We start from the raw sequence: 9,991 nt of genomic DNA on the forward strand, positions 1-9,991 counted from the left end.
TTTTCAGAAGTTCCCCCGTAACAGATGTTTTGATGTACTCAAAATACCCAATTCTTGTGGGGGAGGGAGGGATAAACTGGGAGATTGGGATTGACATGTACACACTACTATATATAAAATAGGACCTACAGTATAGCACAGGAAACTCTACTCAATACTCTGTAATGACCTATATGGGAAAAGAATCTTAAAAAGAGTGGATATATGTATATGTATAACTGATTCACTTTGCTGTACAGCAGAAACTAACACAACATTGTAAACCAACTATACACCAATAAAAACTTTTTAAAAACCCACCCAGTTATTAACCAGCTTAATCCATGCTGGAAAAGCAGAGGTGAACAGAGGCTGCTGGGAGAGAGATGTATAACTGGAAAATGAAGAAGAAATATGGTAGATCTCGTGGAAAGTTAATAATTAAGCAAATTATGTATGTGTTGGGATAGAAGAAGCTTTAGAGAAGGGGTAGTGAATACAAGGATCCTAAGTTTTGTATGCACCTGAGGGCTGCTGAATCACTAGAGCCGAGGTTTCATGTAAGGTGGAGAATCACCTTCCCCTTTATACTCTTTCACTTTCCTTCTTTTCTGTTTTCATTCCTCCTCAAATTTATAGTAACAACTGTATATTTGCTCAACGATCCAATGTAAGCAATACTTGTCTATGACCCTTAGATAGCTCATGAGCAATCAAACCAATGAATGTCCATTCTGTTAGTCTACTTTCACTAAGTGTATCCATAAGAGATTTAATATTTATACATAGAAAATTGCCAAAACCAATTGAGTGAATAATTTTTTTCCTCCCCAAATGACTCCTTCGTATTAAGATCCTTCATATGATTGCTAACTAAGACTGTGATACAGGCATTTTATTTACTATCTTCCTCTAGTTTGCCTGGTTACCATGTTCACAGTGTTATATAGAAGAGGTCTGTGGCTGGCATTCTGGAATTCATCAGTGGTTTTTCAAGAGCTAAACATCATTATTTCATTGAGACATCTTTTGCCCCTGTCCCTGATGTCTCTTTTGTTGCCAGTAAAAACTATACCTGTGCTACTTGATGAATGATGGTGGTGGTTTGCCTGTGAAAGTAGGCCACAAAGATGGCAAATGGAACTTCTGCTGCTGGTCATTTCCTAGCACTTGCTTCAAAACACACACAGAAAATTTGAGTGATGTCCCCAAGACCTATATCAAACTAGGTCAGATCACTCTTGGAAAAAAATACTCATTTCTGTGGTCCCCTTATCACTTCCTTGACTAGCCAAGTGAATATTTCACTAGTGGGCTATTCATGGAAACCCAATCAAGATTTGTGGCAGGGTGATAATTTATTTCAAATTTATGATTGTATTCCCAGTATATATGAAAGGAAGTAGCTTGCTCTTACTTTCCCTTTGTAGAGTCATATAATGAGGATTCTCTGAGTTAGGTGACTATTTCATAATTAAGTCAGGGCTGCAGATAGAATAAGCAACTACCCAAGCTGTGTATTTATAGATTTTTCAAAAGTGTTCTTTTACGGATTTTATTTCTCTCAGTGGCTTATCACTATACTTGAAAATTTCACTATAATCACTCTTTATGGATTCCCCTCAAGATAAAGCATTTAGAGACTGAGTCGTCTGTTTTGAGGAGGAGTAAGAGAGTGAGGAATTAAGTCTCTGAATTAGCAAATGCTGGAATATTCCAGGACTCTACCCTCAGATGACTCTTATTCTCTGTTTAAGATCTTTCCCTAAGTGGTCTTAACCAATCCAGTGCATTAAATGAAATTTGCATAAAAATATTTCCAAATTTTTCTCACTCTTTTTCACTGTGCTCTAGTATTTTATATCTAATTTTCTATTAAGCACCTCCACTTGGATGTGTAATTGACATCATAAATCCCATCTGAAAGAAAATTCTCCTCCCAGCTTCCTTTATCTTAGCAAAAGCCATCACTATGTACCAGTTGTACAAGTCTAGATTCTAGGAGCTGTTATCTCTTTCTTTATGTCTTCACTTTGCAAATCTAATTTATTAGTGAGTCTAGTCAATTCTGCATTAAAAATATGCATATTCTCTTCACTATGCCTGGAATGAACTTATGAAAGTGCAAACACACTTAAAATATTTTCCTACTTAAATTTCTCCAATATTTTCTCATAGAATTTGGAATAAAATTGCAAATCCTTACTATGGACTGAAATGGTGCATATCGCTCTTGCCCCATACAGTACTACTCTCTTCAGGTTCACTGTGATGCTTCCTTTACCCTGGATTTCTTTCTTTTTCTTAATGCATTAAGAGTATTTATACCCAAGTTCTTTTCTCTGAAATATTTGGACTAGTACTTTTATTTCATTCATGTCCTAATTCCAAGATGGAGAGGTCTTCCTTAACTATTCAATTAAATAGTCCCCCCAGTCACTGGTCTCATACAATGTTAGTATTGACTTTAACAGTGCTTATTAAACTCTGAATTACCTAATTTGTTCATTTACTTAATTTTTGTCTGACCCTTTCTCTGAGAACAGGGATCTGATCTGTCTTATTTACTATTCCCAGGGCCTATCTGAAACAATGATTAAAATACTGTAGAAACTGCATGCATATTGTTTGAAGGAATATAAAATGGATAGAAGTAAAATCCTAGACTCCTAATGTATGACCTGTGCATTCTTTCCACTTAATTGGCACATTAGTAGTGAATATCAATGTATATATTAGTTTAAAATGTAGCTTAATGTATAAACTAGACTATGCTATAGGAACAAGATAATCTCTGAATCTCAACAGTTTCATATAGAACTTTTAATAATTATTCATAGGAAGTCTGATGCTAGTCACTGGAGATACTCTTCCATCAGGTGACTCAGGGATCCAGGTTCCCTGTATGTTGTGATGTCTCCCTTTCCTGAGAGAGGTACCACACTATCAAATGTTTGGTCTAGGAGTGCAATAAGTCCCCTCTGATAAGTCAGTATTTGCTGGAACTAGCCTCATGACCTAATATAATTGCAAGAGAGGCTGGATTATTTAGGGGAGCCCATAGTATATAAGGGAAGCAGTGCTGCCTCTAACACAACATTAATAGCTAGTTAGGCAAGCTAAAGGAATAAGATGTGGGGGCATGTAGGGAAAAAAAGTCAAGTGATGAACCTGCTGTACAGCACAGGGAGCTCAGCTCAGTGCTCTGTGATGACCTAGATGGGTGGGATGGAGGGGTGGGAGGGAGGTCCAAGAGGGAGGGGATATATGTATACATATAGCTGATTCACTTCCTTGTACAGCAGAAACTAACACAACATTGTAAAGCAATTATATTCCTATAAAAAAATTTTTAATGTAAAAAGTAAGAGGAGGATGAGAGAGAGAGAAAAAAAACTTAACTGAAATATACTGGTGTTGCTCTCTGGGACCCATGCACAGCTAATGAAAGGCCAGGAACAGTCTCTACACTGGCGAATATACTTTTCCATTTGGTTTGCAGCTGCAGCTAACATTATTTCTTGTGCCTAATATTGTTTGAAGTTTGCCTCTTAAACTCATGTTCTTCTTGATTCTTTTGCTCTGAAGTATCTTCCCACTGTCAGATGTCTCCACCCCAGGCCAGCCTTTGTGTTCCACTTCACAGCTAATCATCTTAGATTAATACCAGGAGCACTTTTGCCTAATGGAGTTTTAGCCAGAAAGAGAGAGAAAGAGAACCAGGAAGAAAGCTCCTGCTAAGTGAATATGTCTACTCATTTCCCCTGTGTTTCACATGCTCTCTGGTATAAAAGAAATCACGGAAGTCAATGGATTAAATGTAAATGTGAAGTAAGGAAATATGTGATAAAAGAGAGACGGATAAAAACGTACTTGAGCCCAATGGGCGGACCATGTGGTGAGCTGATATAATACTTTAATTCTGGCATCCCTGTGGCTATCCCAGGTTGACAACATTTCAAAGATGGCAATTATTTGGAATAAATCCAAGATTATACTTTAAATAAAAATGTTCATAAATCATAGCTCTTCCACTATGAATAGGACAAGCACATAAGCAATTACTTATAGGAGCAGTATTATCTTGCAATTCAAGCTGTTTCTTAAGTTGATTTAACTAAAAGCTTATTTTTTTCCCCAAAGTGAAAAATGAAAACATTCAACTTGTTTTGCTTTGTCCTGTATATGAAGTTTTATTAGATGAATCATGTATTCTCTCAAAAAATTCTATAAATGAAAAATGGGAATTCAAGGAAAAGAAAAAAAAAGCCAATATGTCTAGAGTGAAAAGACCTGGGGTAACTGCTGCAAAATGAAATTGGGTGGGTGGGAGAGAATCAAGACCCAGTCCACCCAATGACAACATTAAGTGTCACACGTGACTCTGGACTTAGGAAAAAAATACAGCTTTTCTGCCCATTTTGTGCTTCAGAGTGAGAAACTCTGACTTCCAGTCTTGGATCTGCCACATACCAGCTTTGTGTCCTTGGATGAGTTTTTAAACTATAAGTGTCAGTTTCATCATTTGTACAATGAAGATTTAAACCTTACAGGGTGGGCTTAAATAGAATAAGGCACAATCCCAGGTACATATTTCATGGAGCCTTGATGCTGGTAAGGGTCCTATAAAGAAGGATACACAGTATGTATACAGATAGATATAGATATCTCTATCTATCTATCTATTATTGATCTACCTCTGACATTTAGACAGTTATTTATGAATGCTCATTTAGTTTATAAAAGATGATATTCTGATTACTGTTTTCCTATCAAAGCTCATATAACACCAGGTGACATGTAAAAGCTTTACTCCTTCAATTTGTTAGTATACACAAATGTTTCATAGCTACCTGTACATCTCAGTGATATGGGGATTGCTTTTTAAACTCAAGGATTAAAATGGTCCAGGGTAGGGCATGCTATCCACCCATTTGGCATGGGAAATAGCTCTCACACACATGTGGATGGAATAAGGTTTTCGTGATGCAAAGAGAAGCTGTAAATTTAGTATGAGTAAATGTTACGTTACCAAGTAGTGAATAAAATTCAGAGAGAGGCAGAGCAGAAATTACAGAAGACAAATCCGTGTTAGTTCCAAATTAGATGTCTTTAACACATTGAAAAATACTAAAATGTAATGGGAATGGATTAAGCCTGCAAACTACTTTGGACAAAATTACCTTTTAAAATGGAAAGTAAAAATGCTTAATATAAAGCTAGTAAATATCATGGAAAAATTTTGGTGGGGAGATTGGAACTTGAAAAATTAATCTAATATTATCTGAAAAGATTTGCATTACAGCAGTGACTTTCAATCTTTTTTGATTGTAACCTACAGTATGAATCACATTTAGAATTAGGACTCAATTCACATACACATACATACTTATACACACAAACACACACAAAGGCAATACTAATTTTATAAATAATATTTACTGCAAATACATATAATGAAGTCTAATATTTCTATATTTTTATTATTTATTAAATGTTAGTGACTTCCAATAAATTCCCAGAACCTGGGGCTTCCCTGGTGGCACAGTGGTTGAGAGTCCGCCTGCCGATGCAGGGGACACGGATTCGTGCCCCGGTCCGGGAAGATCCCACATGCCATGGAGCAGCTAAGCCTGTGAGCCATGGCCCCTGAGCCTGCACGTCCGGAGCCTGTGCTCCGCAACGGGAAAGGCCACAACGGTTAGAGGCAGGCGTACCGCAAAAAAAAAAAAAAAAAAAAAAAAAAAAAAATTCCCAGAACCTTAAACGAATTATGACCTATTTCTAAATATATATATGTATATATATATTTTTTTCAGGGTTGTTAAATGACATTTATGACTGCTCTACATTGCAGGAAGTGCTAGGGCATGTTTAGGGTACAGGCTCCAGGGACAACCACTGGGTTCAAAATCTTGTCTCCACCACCTAAGATGTGTGATCACAGGCAAGCTGCTTAAATCTCTGAACCCCACTTCCTTGATAGAAAGGAGGGATACCCCAGAGACGATCCACAGCCAGGTTAGGGCCCACAAGCCAGCATCTGTTCCCAGGAGTCTGTGCCTCTTCTTACCGTTTGTGTGAAGTGTTGAAACTATAACTCTTGGATACAGCTGCCACCCCACTTCACAATGCAGCTGCAGGAAGTAGGGAAGTGGTGTTAAGTCACTCTGCATATGCTGTGCTCTCACCCAGTCAGCAGGTATTCTCTGCCTTCATGCAGGAAGGTCTGGAATTAGGTGGTTACACAGCCCCGTGTCACCACCTTCTAACTACGTCCAGTCTTTCCCAGCTAGGCTAGAAGATGGTCATCACAGGAGAGGTAAGGCAATTCAAAAAACAGAAATCAAAATTGAGGAGAGGTCTCTCTTTCTGCTCTTCTGAAGACTTCTCTCTTGCACAGGGAGGTCCTTCAGGTATAGACAACACCCCGCTTCAACATATCTACTCCCTTTGAAGAAACCATCACCCACAAAGGAGGCAGGGCAGGAAAGGGTTCGATGTTCAGTTTCCTTTAAGGACCCCCATTCTCCCTGAAGGCAGATGCAGGCAGCTAGGTGATGACAAGAGAGGGTCACTTGAAGATCTTGCCCTGATTGAAGGCTTTGCCCACATGCTGCAAGGCCCCATCCCAGGAGAAGTATTCTCGCACCAGCATCTGGGTCTCCTCACTGCTGGGATCCAGTTTGCGCCATGTGTATGACTCATAGTCCACCTGCCAATCTGGACTCAGCGGAAAGGCAAGCTCCTGGCCTCGGAAGACCCAGACTCCAACAATGGAGTGGCTATTGTTGCTTCCAAAGAGAATAACGCTGGCAAAGGCATTCTTCCTCAGTTTGTCCAATCAGTGGAACATTCCAGTGATGAGGTTGCAGCTCATGAAGGTCTGGGTGAGCTCTTCAGGGAAGCAGTACTCGGATTACCACAGGGACCAGCCACCTTTATCAAAGTGATCTCCAAAATACGGCAGCACCACGGAGAGTGTGTCCTCATTGGAGTGCTTGCACTTAAACTTATCCAACACAAAGGTGCTCTTGGGCAGGGTAGCAAAGGGATCCTTGGCCTTCGGCTCAGCAGCTGCTGCCTGCGCACGTTCATCCAGCTCCTCCTCAGGGGCAGGGGCAGCTGTCTTCTTCTCTTTCTGCTCGGCCTGGGGCTTCTGCTTCTCTTCTCGAGAAGCTTTCTCTTTCCATGGGGTGTCCTTCTTAGGCTAGCTCTCTGCAAACGTTTTAGCATCAAATTGGGCCATTTTCTCAGAATTTCACCTCCCCCAAGACAACCCGGAACTGGGGCTGGTTCATGCAACCCCAGAACCTGTTTATAAAGCCACAACATGGTACAGACAGCTGTGATGTCAGCCAGCATCACACGTTCGGCCAACGGAAAAGTCCTTGTCTTCAAGTGAGCATCCAGCAGCCCCAGAATTCGCCTCACCTCCTCCTTTGCATTCTCCGTGGCCTGCTTGTTGTGGTGCATGATGCCCAAGGTGGGGAACACCCAGGTACTGGCTGGGGGAACTATGTCGCTATCAGGAAAGCTCACCCACTGCATCACCTGGGCTGCTGACTCGGGAGTACGTCCGCTCAGCTCTTTGTTGCTCACATGGTAGGCGATGGCATTGCTCTCGAACAAAGAATCCATCATCAACCTCAAAGGCTGGAACCTTGCCAGCAGGAAATGTACAGAGAAATTCGCGGATACCATTGGTTTGGCCAAAATGGAAGTGGGGTGGTGCGGAGAGCACGCGCACCTGAGCCCTGCTGTAGTGAGTGGCAAGGAGGGCCTTGAAGGCCCTGCAGTTTTCAGGATGTGTGTACAGGGTCCGAGCCACCATGGTGATTCTGCAGAGAAAGGGCGACCTATTTATTTTTAAAACATGTTACTTTACAAAATATTTAATTAAGTTATTAAAATAAGAGTTATAAAAGAGCCTTTGCCCTATCATATATTCACATATATAAGAAAGCTACAGGCATATGAGTGAAATGATAGAAATTTCTGAATTACATCTATGCTTACACAATCTCACGTAAAATAAGAATGCTATTCCAGTTAGTGATAAGATCATATATTACACACACACAAAATTGTTAGGATAAACTTCAGTCATCTTGGAAAAATGATATTTAGATTCTCTGTCTTACAACTTGCATCTAAATAAATTACAAAAGTATTAAAGGTAGAGGTATACAAAACAAAATTATAAACATAATTGGAGTTTATAAAGAGTATTTTTGTTATTTTGGGTTGTAGAAGGCCTTTACAAGCATGATGACAAAATCAGAAATCATTAAAACAATTATAGAATCAATTACTTATAATGTATTATTAAAATTCAAATGGCAACCTGAGAATAATTTGAAGCATATATAATATACAAACTATTTCTAACATATGGATACCTTCCTTAATATTTAAAATAAATACTACAAAATAAAAGGAATCTGTGAAAAGCATAAATAAACAATTCATAAAGAGTAAGGGTTAGTCATTTATAATGAAATTTTTAAAAATTCAAGCTGATTATTAAAGAATTTCAAGTTAAACAATAATAAATAACTTTTGTACATATCAAATTGGCAAATATGTATTCTTAGGGTTACAATGCCTGCTGTTATTTAGCTGACATTTATTGAGTGCTTTCTGTATGTCAGACACTGTTTTAAAGGTTCAGCATCCTGTTTAATCTTTCCAACAGACAATCCTATAAGTAGGTAGATAACTACCATCTCTAGTTACAGAACAAGGATGCTGAGATTGGTTAAGTAACTTGCCTCATAACTAATAAGTAGCTGAGTCCGCTTTTGATGCCAGAAAATCTGACATCAGAGCCCACATTTTTAATCGAGTATGAAAAAACTGTTGTAGGAAGTGTAAGGTGCTACTATATTTCTAGAGGGCACTTTTACAAAATATCCCCAAAGCACTGAAAATGTACTTGCTGCTTGGAATATCAATTCTACTTCTACATATTTACCCAAGATATAGGTAGAAACCCGTGCAAACAATTAGTCACATAAATTTCCATAAAAACTCTTTTATAATGGTAGAAAATTAACAGAAAAGAGATTAAATATTTACTACTTGAGTGCATTATTTGTGGCATATATATGTAATAGAATATCTTTTAACAATTGAAATACTACTTTTGAAGACTAGTTATTGAAAAACAGAGTAAGTATAAAAAACACATTATAAAACAATATGCATAACATGAATTTTGCTAGGAGAGGGAGATCAAAAGGAAGGAAGAGAATGAGATCAGAGTTAATTTCTGGCTCCCTCCCTGAAAGTTTTTCTTGAACTGACTGTGTCCTTTTTTTTTTTTTTTTTGTGGTACGCGGGCCTCTCACTGTTGTGGCCTCTCCCGTTGCGGAGCACAGGCTCAGCGGCCATGGCTCACGGGCCCAGCCGCTCCGCGGCATGTGGGATCTTCCCAGACCAGGGCACGAACCCATGTGCCCTGCATCGGCAGGCGGACTCTCAACCACTGCACCACCAGGGAAGCCCCTGACTGTGTCCTTTGATCATGGTCATGATTCCTAACAAGATGACTGACTACACAACTCTTAATCCTTCTAGGTTCTAGAGACAATACCTGCACTCATTCATTTGTGCTTTAGGTTGGTAGCAGCTCACCTGTGACAAGCGCCAGATTATTGCCCTAACCTTTGTGGTTCCTATATAGCCAAATATTTGTAACTTCCCTCCTTTTAAAATAAACTTCCTCAAATATCCATTAAAGTTCACTGTGTATTCAGTCTGGAGAAGATATATAGAAGAGGTTAAATAAACACCCCATAGTCCACATTTGGACTCAAAATATGAGTATAAACTCATAAATATTTTTAAATATTTATTTACTAGTTAGTTCTGTTCACTGAAAAGGTCTAGAGACAATGAGTGACCCAGTAGCAATGAGCATCCCCAGGATACAGATTGTGCTTTTTGAATAATGGAAGATACCAGGTTGGGGGTGTGTAGGAATGCAAAAGATGACTCTGGACAATCT

The 9,991-nt window shown here is 39.0% G+C and overlaps 1 pseudogene across 1 annotated transcript; it reads right to left on the reverse strand.

Annotated features, from left to right (window-relative positions):
- Nucleotides 1-6,553: 6,553 nt before the first annotated feature.
- On the reverse strand, nt 6,554-7,828 carry LOC307065471 (elongation factor 1-gamma-like; annotated as a pseudogene). Its single transcript has one exon. The product of its transcript is annotated as an elongation factor 1-gamma-like (transcript).
- Between the last annotated feature and the right edge of the window lie 2,163 nt (nt 7,829-9,991).

Source organism: Hyperoodon ampullatus, assembly GCF_949752795.1.
Source record: "Hyperoodon ampullatus genome assembly, chromosome: 17".
In the NCBI taxonomy this organism is placed as follows: Eukaryota; Metazoa; Chordata; class Mammalia; order Artiodactyla; family Ziphiidae; genus Hyperoodon; species Hyperoodon ampullatus.